Here is an 11,652-nt window from a genome sequence, read left to right as displayed (position 1 = left end):
ATTCATAGTAATGCCTGGGACTTAGCCATAGTAATGAGGGTTCAGAGCTCTGAATCTGCTAGATTGAGAGGGTAGGTAAGTAAACAAATAAATACAATTTAATGCTGACGGCGCTTGACAGAGCTCCACCCAGAGTATCATGTTCCAAAAACTAACAAAGACATACATACCTCCCAGCCTAGTCAATATAGTGTAAGACCCCGTCTGCAAAAAAAAAAAAAAAAAAAAAAAATTAGCTGGGCAGGGTGGCACTTGCCTGTGGTACGAGCCCCTTGGGAGGCTGAGGTGAGTGGATCGCTCGTGTGGTTGAGGCTGCAGTGAGCTTTAATCACGCCACTGCCCTCCAGCCTGGGTGACAGAGCAAGACTCTGTCTCAAAAAAATCAAATCAAATGAAATCAAATCAAAAGCATTCCAGATACCTTTGTTTTAGGGACATCCTTACCCAAACTTGAAATTCAAATGATGGGCCTACTCATTTTAACGTGGGTGTTACTGCATAAATCATACCTCAAGGAAAGATGCAGGAACTCAGCCTTGAAAGATATTCTTTTTTTTTTTTTTTTTTTTTTTTGAGATGGTGTCTTGCTCTGTCGCCCATGCTGGAGTGCAGTGGCACGATTCCAACTCACTGCAACCTCTGCCTCCTGAGTTCAAGCAATTCTCCTGCCTCAGCCTTCTGAGTAGCTGGGACTACAGGCGCCCGCCACCACACCCGGCCAATTTTTGTATTTTTAGTAGAGATGGCGTTTTACCATGTTGGCCAGATTGCTCTTAAACTCCTGACCTCCAGTGATCCGCCCACCTTGGCCTCCCAAAGTGCTGGGATTACAGGTGTGAGCCACTGTGCTCGGTGGAAAGAGATTCTTAGTAAAGGTCAACCAAGTACTAAAAAAGAATCCAATTTATTTTTTTCATTGACTGTAGGCTGAATCTACCTTTGATCTTTGGAGAAAAGAGAAATAGTACTGGTACACTTCTGAACTTATTTGCTAAATTGCTTGTTAAGCTAAATAATCACAACCATCAAGTGGCTATGTTTTTAACCTGCAGTCCTTTGGCATGTGATATGTATTGAGAGTAACAGGCTTACCTCTTCTAGGAGGACGGAATGCTGTTGTGGAAAGACGGATGGCATTTGAAGTTAGAAGACCTGTTTGGTCCTGCGCTGTCACTTACCGGCTGTGTGACTATGAACGAGTCATTTAACAATTTGGAACCTGTCTCCGCACCTATAAAATGGAGATATCATCTGCCCACTGCATCTCAGAGGTCTGGAGTACCAAATAAGAGGGTGGATGCCAGATTGTTTTATCAGCTACAAAGAAATATACAAAGATTAATAATCAGTGTTTGTATCTGTATGCTGCAGCTTTAGAAAGTGACTGGCACAAATGTACTCATAAGTGTTTGTAAAATAAATTAATATCTCAAACGCTCCTGGAATATAGACCAATGAGAGCTCTAGTCAGCTATAACCAGGAAGCCTCAATAATTACAACATTTATTTCAGATGATGTGGGCCAAGTGTGGTGGCTCATACCTGTAATCCCAGCACTTTGGGAGGCCAAGGCAGGTGGATCACTTGAGGTCAAGTGTTCGAGACCAGTCTGACCAACATGGTGAAACCCCCTCCGTCTCTACTAAAAAAAATACAAAATTAGCTGGGCGTGGTGGTGCACGTCTGTAATCCCAGCTACTTGGGAGGCTGAGGCACGAGAATTGCTTGAACCTGTGAGGCAGAGGATGCAGTAATCTGAGATGGCGCCATTGCACTCCAGCCTGGGCAACAAGAGCAAAACTCTGTTTCAAAAAATAATAATAATAATAATAATAAAGATGATGTGGAAAGATTTTTTACCTGTTTACATTAACAGCACTTGTTTAGTGAGGATTTGATTTTTAAATTCATGGGTTGTCAAAATGCTTTTTACCTCCTGCTCTGACTTTTAATCATTTTTCTGCCTGTTGGCACTTCCACCAATGGTGAACAGGAACAAGGGAGTTAACAAACTGTGGATCATTCTATTTTGCATGTTTCTTTCTTTTTTTTTTTTTTTTTTTGAGGCAGGATCTCACTTTGCTGCCCAGGCTGGATTGCAGAGGTGTGCTCTCAGCTCACTGCAGCCTTGGCCTCTGGGGCTCGAGCAATCCTCCTGCCTCAGCCCCCCAACTAGCTGAGACCACAGGCACACAGCACCATGCCCGGCTAATTTTTGTATTTTTTGTAGAGGCAGGGTCTTGCCATGTTGCCTAGGCTTGTCTTGAACTCTTGAGCTTAAGTGATCTCTCTGCCTTGGTCTCCCAAATTGCTGGGATCACAGGCGTGAGCCAGTGTGCCCAGCCGCCTAATTTTGCAAGTTTCTGTTAACTCCAATAAAGGCCATAAAGAGGTGGATGCTACTGGTCAAAAACTGTAACTTTTGTGTCTCACACTTCGATACCTGTTGATATGGAGAAGTACTGGCTTCATTCTCTGGCCAAAAAAGGTGATAAATGATAGATGACAAATTAAAAGTTTGGACATATGCTTGGGGAAAGAAAAAAGTAAAAGAATATAATTTCAACAAAGTACTACCAACTCCACTCTTCACTTTAATACATATAAAAAGGTGCTTCAGGGTACTGTTCCACTAAGTTCAAGTCACAGCTCCTATTCAGATTGTTTATCAGATCTAAAAATGCTTCCTTTTTTTTTTTTTTTTTGAGACAGAGTCTTGTTCTGTTGCCCAGGCTAGAGTGCAATGGTGTGATCTTGGCTCACTGCAACCTCCGCCTCCCAGGTTCAAGCGATTCTCCTGCCTCAGCTTCCTGAGTAGCTGGGATTACAGGTGCACACCCCAACGCCTGGCTAATTTTTGTATTTTTAGTAGAGATGGGGTTTCACCATGTTGGTCAGGCTGGTCTCGAACTCCCGACCTCGTGATCCGCCTGCCTCGGCCTCCCAAAGTGCTGGGATTACAGGTGTGAGCCACAGCACCCGGCCTAAAAATGCTTCTTTTTCTGGTTGAATTGGGAACAAATTTCACTAGACATCACTGACAGCAGTGATTTATAATGATTTATAATAAGAAGCTGACTGCAATGCCCTCTGGTGGTTTAAAGCTTTCTTCGTATCTATAACTGCAAAGTTAAAAAAAAATGCAGCCATTTTCTATCAAACGGGAGTTTGTTTATAAATTAAAACATCAACAAAGATAAGCCATAAAACTTCCTTTTGATTTCCATGACTATCATAATAATCATAAAGCACTTCTACAGATGCACTTTGCAGAACATAACTCCACGGTTCAAGGAATTAATAAAATAATTTAGCCTGTAATCCCAGCCTCTTAGGAGACTGAGGCAAGGAGGGTCACTTGAGCCCAGGAGTTTGAGGCTGCAGTGAGCTATGACCACGCCACTGTACTCAGTCCGGGGAAATAAAGCAAGATTCAGTCTCTTAAAAAACAAAGAGATTTATAGAAAGTCCCTGCCCTATGACCTTGCCATCTAACAAAGACACATAAACTAGGAGGCCATGCAGACATGAAACCAAATCCCAAAGGACAGAACTGCTTTTTAAATTTAATAACATGATATCATGGTAGGCAAACCTTTTGGTTCAATAACTGAATTCCTGGAAATTTTTCTTAAAGAAATAATCAGAGGCCGGGCGCGGTGGCTCAAGCCTGTAATCCCAGCACTTTGGGAGGCTGAGATGGGCAGATCACGAGGTCAGGAGATTGAGACCATCCTGGCTAACACGGTGAAACCCCGTCTCTACTAAAAAAATACAAAAAACTAGCCGGGCGAGGTGGCGGGTACCTGTAGTCCCAGCTACTCGGGAGGCTGAGGCAGGAGAATGGCGTGAACCCGGGAGGCGGAGCTTGCAGTGAGCTGAGATGGCGCCACTGCACTCCAGCCTAGGGGACAGAGCGAGACTCCGTCTCAAAAAAAAAAAAAAAAAAAAAAAAGAAATAATCAGAAAAATGTAAAGAGATACATATTTTAAGGATTTTTATCGCCACTTCATTTATAACAGCAAAAATTGAAAATAACCTAGAAGTCCATCAATGGGAGTCTAACTAATTATATATATTCATATAATGCAATTCTATGCAGCAACTATATAATAAAATTAGCACGTATTTATTAACATTATATTTGAGATGAAAAGGTTACAGAATTAGGCATAGTTTCATCCTTTTTTTTTTTTTTTGAGATGGAGTCCTGCTCTGTTGCCCAGGCTGGAGTGCAATGTGCGATCTTGGCTCACTGCAAGCTCCGCCTCCCGTGTTCACACCATTCTTCTGCCTCAGCCTCCCGAGTTGTTGGTTCGGACTACAGGCACTCCCCAACACGCCCAGCTAATTTTTTTGTATTTTTAGTAGAGACGGGGTTTCACCGTGTTAGCCAGGATGGTCTCTATCTCCTGACCTCATGATCCGCCTGCCTTGGCCTCCCAAAGTGCTGGGATTACAGGCATGAGCCACCACACCCGGCCCATCCTGCTTTTTAAAAAAACCCTTATCTATAAATATACTTGTGTATGTATACATTTAAACAAGTGTGAAAATGGATATACCGAAATATTAGCGAAATGTATAGAAATATATATCTCCTCATTCTCTTTCTTCTTTTCTGTATTTTCTGAAAAATTTTATAATGACTATGTATTACTTTGGTAAGGAAAGAAAATGTCTAAAGCTAAACAAAAATTTTAACCAAAATATAAAATACATCAACCTGGGAAATACAGTGAGACTGTTTCTACAAAAAAATTCTAAAAAATTAGCCAGGTATGGTACAGTCCTAGCTACTCAGGAGGTTGAGGCAAGGGGATTGCTTAAGCCCAGAAAGTCACAGCTGCAGTGAGCTCTGCCGATGCCATTGAACTCCAGCCTGGGTGACAGAGTGAGATCCCGTCTCTAAAAAAAATAAATAAATAAAATAAATACAGATAGCCCCAAGTAGTACAAGACACTATAAGATTCTTGGGTAGAAAGAACATCAGGATGTTTGAATTCCTGTTTTAGACTCCCAGTCCTTTGCTATATGACCTGAGCCAGACCTGTGTCTCCATTTTCCATCTATACGGTATGAAGTAACTAAAATAAATGTCACACTAGAGAGAATAAAATGAGAATGAGTATATTAGAAGAAAAATCTATATACACCTATAAACTGGTTGCAAATTAAGAAACAGGATTTTCTCAATTTAAAAAATTAAAAATATAAATATGTTATATATATTTACTAACTATAACATATATGTAAATATATTTAATATGTGTAACATATTAAATATGTATAAAATATATATCTAAAAACATTGAAGACTTAAGGTAAAGGATAATTTCTATATTATCCTTATATATATTACATATATGTATTTAATACATTTATATGTAAATGTGTGTCTAATTTATATATACATATTATATATATTTTTTGAGGCAGTATCTTGCTTTGTCACCCAGGCTGGAGGGTGGTGACATGATCATGGTTCATTGCAGCTTCAACCTTCTGGCTCCTGGGCTCAAGCAATCCTTCCATCTCAGCCTTCCGAGTAACTGGAATTGCAGGTGCGTACCACCATGCCCAGCTAATTTTTTCTTTTTCCTTTTTTTTTTGAGATGGAGTCTCGCTCGTCGGTCGCCCAGGCTGGAGTGCGGTGGCGCGATCTCGGCTCACTGCAAGCTCCGCCTCCCGGGTTCAGGCGATTCTCCTGCCTCAGCCTCCCGAGTAGCTGGGACTATAGGCACCCGCCGCCACGCCCGGCTAATTTTCTATATTTTTAGTGGAGACAGGGTTTCACCGTGTTAACCAGGATGGTCTGGATCTCCTGACCTCGTGATCCGCCCACCTCGGCCTCCCAAAGTGCTGGGATTACAGGCGTGAGCCACCGTGCCCGGCCATTTTTTCTATTTTTTGTAGAGATGAGGTCTTGCTATGTTGCCTAGGCTGGTCAAACTCCTGGGCTCAGGCGATCCTTCTGCCTCAGCCCCCTAGATTGCTGGGACCATAGGCATGAGCCACTGTACCCAATCTTTTATAATTTTTAATACACTAACAAATGCAAAATAAAGAAATCAAATAAAAACTCAACTAGTTTCTTTTCTCTTTTTTTTTTTTTTTGAGATAGAGTCTCACTCTGTCACCCAGGCTGGAGTGCAATGGCATGATCTCGGCTCATTGCAGCCTCCACCTCTTGGGTTCAAGCAATATTCTCCCGCCTCAGCTTTCCAAGTAGCAGGCAAAAACAACAAAAAACAGACAAGTTGGACTTCATGAAAATTTTAAAATGCATGCATCAAAAGACACTATCAACAGAGTAAAAAGGCAACAGAATGGTAGAAAATATTTGCAAATCATATATCTGATAAGAGATTAATATCCAGAATATATACAGAATTCCTAAAACTCAACAACAAAAAAACACTTGATTCAAAAACAGGCAAGTAACTTTTTTTTTTCTTTTTTTTAATTCTGAGTTGGCTCACTAGGGAGTAGGCAAGTGACTTGGATAGACATTTCTCCAAAGAAGATATACAAATGGCCAATAAGCACATGAAGAGATACTCATTATCACTAATCATTAGGGAAATGCAAATCAAAACTACAATGAGATACGACCGCACACCCCATTACGATGGCTACTATCAAAAAAGCAGAAAATAGTAAGTGTTGATGAGGATGTGGAGAAAGTGGAACACTTGTACACTGTTGGTGGGAGTGTAAAATGGTGCAGCTGCCGTGAAACAGTATGGTGATTCCTCAAAAAATTAAAAATAGTGCCAGGTGCAGTGGCTCATGCCTGTACTCCCAGCATTTTGGGAGGCTGAGGCGGGTGGATCACCTGAGGTCAGGAGTTCGAGACCAGCCTGGCCAACATGGTGAAACCTTGTCTCTACTAAAAATAGAAAAATTAGGCCGGGCGTGGTGGCTCAAGCCTGTAATCCCAGCACTTTGGGAGGCCGAGACAGGCGGATCATGAGGTCAGGAGATCGAGACCATCCTGGCTAACACGGTGAAACCCTCTCTCTACTAAAAAAAATACAAAAAACTAGCCGGGCGAGGTGGCGGGCGCCTGTAGTCCCAGCTACTCGGGAGGCTGAGGCAGGAGAATGGCATAAACCCGGGAGGCGGAGCTTGCAGTGAGCTGAGATCCGGCTACTGCACTCCAGCCTGGGCGACAGAGTGAGACTCCATCTCAAAAAAATAAAATAAAATAAAATAAAAAAATCAGCCAGACGTGGTGGCAGGTACCTGTAATCCCAGCTACTTGGGAGGCTGAGGCAGGAGAATTGCTTGAACCCAGGAGATGGAGGTTGCCGTGAGCTGAGATTGCGCCATTGCACTCCAGCCTAGGTGACAGAGCAAGACTCTGTCTCAGAAAAAAAAAAATTAAAGATAGAATTACCATACAATCCAGCAATTTTACTTCTGGGTATGTGTCCGAAAGAATTAAAAGCAAGGTTTCAAAGAGATATTTGTATATCCATGTGCATAGCAGCATTATTCACAATAGCTAAAATGTGGAAGCAACCGAAATGTCCCTAGAGAAGCAAAATGTGGTATACATACAGTGGAATATTATTCAACCTCAAAAAGGAAGGCAATGCTGACCTATGCTACAACACAGGTGAACCTTGAGAACATTATGCTGAGTGAAATAAGCTAGTCACAGTAAGACAAATACTGTAGGATTCCACTTAGATGAGGTACTTACAGTAGTCAAAAATCATAGAGACTTCAAGAAACTACAATGGTGGCTGCCAGGGGACGGGGAAGGTGGGCAGTGGAGAGTTAGTGTTTAATGGGCATAGAGTTTCAGTTTTACAAGATGAAGAGTTCTAGGATGAATGGTGCTGTTGGTTGAACAATATTATGAATATATTATATGCTACTGAACTCTACACTTAAAAATGGTTAAGATGGGGCTGGGTGCGGTGGCTCACGCCTGTAATTCCAGCACTTTGGGAGGCCGAGGCGGGTGGATCACCTGTGGTTGGGAGTTCGAGACCAGCCTGACCAACATGGAGAAACCCCATCTCTACTAAAAATACAAAATTAGCCGGGCGTGGTGGCGCAGGCCTGTAATCCCAGTTACTGGGGAGGCTGAGGCAGAAGAATCACTTGAACCCGGGAGGCGGAGGTTGCGATGAGCCGAGATTGTGCCATTGTACTCCAGCCTGGGCAACAACAGTGAAACTCTGGCTCAAAAAAAAAAAAAAAAAAAATTGGTTAAGATGGTATGCCATGTGTATTTTACCACACACACACCCTGACACACACACAAATTAGGAGCAGAAAAAAAAAAACACCTCATCTAATCTCTGTACTAGTTTCCAAGTAAACATTTCTGTATTAATCAAGATAAATCCAATTCCAGACCTTGATAGTAAGCCTAAACTGTTCTTCCTGGTCAATCTTCATAAAGGTAAAACGGAACAATTAATGCTATGTCTCATTATTATTTTTTTTTTTGAGGCAGGGTCTCACTCTGTCGCCTAGTCCTATGTCTAATTTTTAAAGTACATTTAAAATTAGATTTTGGGCCAGGCATGGTGGCTCATGTCTACTCCCAGCACTTTGGGAGGCCAAGGCGGGAGGATTGCTTGAGTCCAGGTGAGACCAGCCTGGGCAACATAGTAAGACCTCTACATAGTAAGACCTCAACATAGTAAGATCTCTACAAAAATAAATGAAATAAAGTTAGATTTAATTATTATTATTTTTTTGAGACAGAGTCACCCAGCATGATCTCACTGCAGCCTCCACCTCTTGGGTTCAAGTGATTCTCCTGCCTCAGCCTTCCGAATAGCTGGGATTACAGGTGCCTGCCACCAAATCTACCTAGCTTTTGCATTTTCAGTAGAGATGGGGTTTCTCCTTGTTGGCCAGGCTAATCTCAAACTCCTGGCCTAAAGTGATCCCCTGGCCTTGTCCTCCAAAAGTGCTGGGATTACAGGCATGAGCCACCGGGCCTCCCTTTTTTTTTTTTTTTTTTTTTTGAGATGGGGTCTTGTTCTGTCGCCCAGGCTGGAGTGCAGTGGTGCGACCACGGCTCATTGCAACCTCTGCCTCCTGGGTTCAGATGTTCCTCCCACCTCAGCCTTGTAAGTAGTTGGGACTACAGGCGTGCACTACCATGCCTGGCTAATTTTTGTATTTTTTGTAGAGGAAGAGTTTTGCCATGTTGGCCAGGCTGGTCTCAAATTCCTGGGCTCATGTGATCCACCAGCCTTGGCATCCCAAAGTGCTGGGGTTAAAGGCAAGAGCCGTAACACCTGACCTAGATTCTAAATTCTTAGAGTACAAGCACCTCATCTTCCTTCCCAAGTCTACATGTAGACATAACTGCTAAGTAGAATGGGGGTCCTAATCACTCCTCCTCCCTCGTTGCAGGCCCCGTGTGACCTGATGCTGTTTCTTCTCCTCTGCTTCAGTATTTGTTCAATCCAGAGGTCCAGGTTGGAAAGCTTCTGGATCTCATTCAGACTAATGCACAAATAATAAAGTATCATCCTCTTCCTACTTTGCATATGCTATTTATTTCCTGTGGAGGTCCTCCACCCACTGCTTGGTGTGTTTCTAGTTCAAATGTCGCCTTCTGGTCCCACAGTTCAACAGAGTTAGGTCCCGCTTCCTTATGCTCTCAGAGCAACTCCTGAATGTTTACAGCACATTTCTCTTCAGAACTCACCAGCGGTACAATTTTAAGTTGTTTTTGTCTGACTCCCACGCTGAACAATGAGATACATGAGGGCAGAGACTATTATTCATCTGTATAATCCCAGCAATTTGCATAGTGTTTGGATATGGCAGACAATCAAAAATGATTTCTTAAATGAATATAACATTATTCTTAGAAGAGGAATTTGCAATTTAAGAAGGTCCTCCATATGATACCCACACAGGGAACCACCTACTTGACTGGCCATCCAGTTTGCCAGTGGGTTCTACAGAAACCAAAGCAAAACAAGAATGAGGTGCACGTGACACGATTACATAAGCAGTGCCCTTAGGGTAGATCATTTTGGTGACTCCAATTAAAGCAAAGAAATAAACGAAGGTTACTTTTTTTTGTGGGGGATGGAGTCTTGCTCTGTCATCCACGCTGAAGTGCAGTGGCATGATCTCGGCTCACTGCAACCTCCGCCTCCTGGGTTCAAGCGATTGTCCTGCCTCAGCCTCCCAAGTTGCTGGGATTACAGACGCCCACCACCACACCCAGCTAATTTTTGTATTTTTAGTATAGACAGGGTTTCACCATGTTGGTTAGGCTGGTCTTGAACTCCTGACCTCAGGTGATCTGCCCGCCTTGGCCTCCCAAAGTGCTGGGATTACAGGCGTGCGCCACCGCGCCCGGTCTAGATGGCTTACTTTTAAGGACATCTGAAGAATGTAGTATGGCAGGGTAAAAAGTCAGCCTCAACTAGGAATCCCTACCCCTATTCATGACACATGTGACTGTAGATAAATTACCCTTTAAGCTTCAACTACTTCATCTGTTAATGGAAATAAACTCCATACGCTGGAGTTGTTACAAGGATATCAAGATGTATATAAATTATTTGTAACTAGCATTTAGTGGGCATTCAGTTTCTTGCATGGAAGTTTCAGGACCCACTCTCATGCTCTATAACTAGTTTCAAACAGATTTCTCCTTCCTTTTCAATGTCATTACAGACTGAACCCCATTTGCTGGGTCCCACAGTTCACTGTCCAGTATGTACCTGCCACACATTTTTTGAACATCTCTTTGAGCGTTGTGGTAGGCACTGGTCTCTCCCTTTCCTTGACTCTCATACCATCTCCTAATTTCTTTTTCACTCTGTCTTTAGTAGTTTTCCTTCTTCTCCCACTTAGCCTCTAGAAAACTTTTTTTTTGCTCATTAAGCCCACTGAATGCACTTTTCAGGGGCAACAAGTATGTCCCAGAAAGATCAGCACTAACCTTCAATTTACATAGTAATGAAGCCCTCCCACTGCTCCTGTGAAGGCAAAACAAAACAAACAAAACGAAACAAAACAAAACAGGCCGGGCTTGGTGGCTCACACCTGTAATCCCAGCACTTTGGGAGGCCGAGGCGAGCGGATCATGAGGTCAGGAGATCGAGACCATCCTGGCTAACACGGTGAAACCCCGTCTCTACTAAAAATTGAAAAAAAAAAAAAAAAAATCAGCCGGGCGTAGTGGCAGGCACCTGTTGTCCCAGCTACTCGGGAGGCTGAGGCAGGAAAATGGCGTGAACCTGGGAGGCGGAGCTTGCAGTGAACTGAGATTGCGCCACTGCACTCCAGCCTGGTGACAGAGGGAGACTCCGTCTCAAAAAACAAAAGAAAACAAAACAAAACAATCAGGTTCTCAATCAGTCACTTTTTTGTGGTGGGTGGGGGGTGCGGGGTAAAGGCTCTTGCTCTGTCACCCAGGCTGGAGTGCTGTGGTGCGACCACAGTTCACTGCAACCTCTGCCTCCTGGGCTCAAGCGATCTTCTCACCTCAGCCTTCCAAGAAGCTAGGACTACAGGCATGAACTGTGGTGCCCAGCTGATTTTTTTTTTATTTTTAAGCAATTGAGACGGGGTCTTACTATGTTGCCCAGGCTGGTCTCGAAGTCCTGGACTCAAGTGATCCTCCTGCCTTGGCCTCCCAAAGTGTTGG

At 43.1% G+C, this 11,652-nt stretch overlaps 2 long non-coding RNA genes across 2 annotated transcripts; one reads left to right on the top strand and one right to left on the bottom strand.

The window, feature by feature from the left end:
• Window positions 1-2,211: 2,211 nt before the first annotated feature.
• LOC144331717 (uncharacterized) lies at window positions 2,212-9,674 on the top strand. Its single transcript, XR_013399086.1, has 2 exons — window positions 2,212-2,868; window positions 8,860-9,674. It is a non-coding gene; the product is annotated as an uncharacterized LOC144331717 (long non-coding RNA).
• LOC144331708 (uncharacterized) lies at window positions 9,148-11,167 on the bottom strand. The gene is made up of 2 exons (XR_013399077.1): window positions 10,858-11,167; window positions 9,148-10,178 (listed from the first exon to the last, which is right to left on the bottom strand). It is a non-coding gene; the product is annotated as an uncharacterized LOC144331708 (long non-coding RNA).
• Window positions 11,168-11,652: the final 485 nt, after the last annotated feature.

Source organism: Macaca mulatta, chromosome 10, assembly GCF_049350105.2.
Source record: "Macaca mulatta isolate MMU2019108-1 chromosome 10, T2T-MMU8v2.0, whole genome shotgun sequence".
NCBI classification, from domain to species: domain Eukaryota; kingdom Metazoa; phylum Chordata; class Mammalia; order Primates; family Cercopithecidae; genus Macaca; species Macaca mulatta.
This window is presented reverse-complemented; position numbering and strand designations above follow the sequence as displayed.